Genomic DNA, 869 nt, shown 5'->3' on the forward strand with positions numbered 1-869 from the left:
ATTAAAAAAAGTTTCCATTCAACAAAGAACCCTTTGAAAACAGTGTTTTTTTTTGTTTCCCCCCCTTTCATGGTGTGCAACCCACACACTACAACATTGGGCTCGTGCATGAGAACACAAAAGGGCAAGAGGCAAATCCAATGTCATTGTCTGTGTAGTCTCGAGAGGAGACAAACAGCATCCATGGTGAAACGTTTAAAATGTAAAAGCTGAATGTCTCAAACACTTTCCATTTTGATAACTTCAGGCTCTGTTGGGATTACAGGAAAAGATGTTTGGTTTTTGGAAGCTATTGGGCCAAATCCTCAGCTGATGTAAATCAGCCTCCACCTATTGATTTCAATGCTGATTTACACCCGCTAAGAAGCTGGAGGCTAATCTGGGTATTTTCCCCCTTTAAGTTGTAGCTGGTTGGAAAACCCTGTGCTATGGTGAATTTCTTTCACATCTCTTTCCACACCTGTTCATAAGTGGCCTGGTCTCTCATTCTGATTGCCACTTAGGAGAACTGGAAATCTCATTGATTCTTGTCCTGGAATTTCATTCAAAAGGCTTCATTATATTCTTTTAGCAAGAGGTGCTCCAATGTACAGAAGTGCCCTTTAACAAGTCCATTCCTTAATTCTTTCAAGTGGGCTTGCTGGAAGCTGGATGTTCTGTACCCTCAACAGGACAAAAATGAGAACCCCACTGGCATTATTTAGTGTGCATCATGGGCCTTGGGGAGGTTAGGTTGACCTCACATGTTCTCTTTAAGAACCGGAAAGCTAAAATCTGGGAAGTTCTTGACAGCCAGTCACTGGGCGGAATGTACTTTCCCCTGACGTATCCATTTATTTATTTATTTATTTAAGCTGTGGAATAAACAA

The sequence above is a fragment of the Trachemys scripta genome, chromosome 2, assembly GCF_013100865.1.
Source record: "Trachemys scripta elegans isolate TJP31775 chromosome 2, CAS_Tse_1.0, whole genome shotgun sequence".
In the NCBI taxonomy this organism is placed as follows: Eukaryota; Metazoa; Chordata; order Testudines; family Emydidae; genus Trachemys; species Trachemys scripta.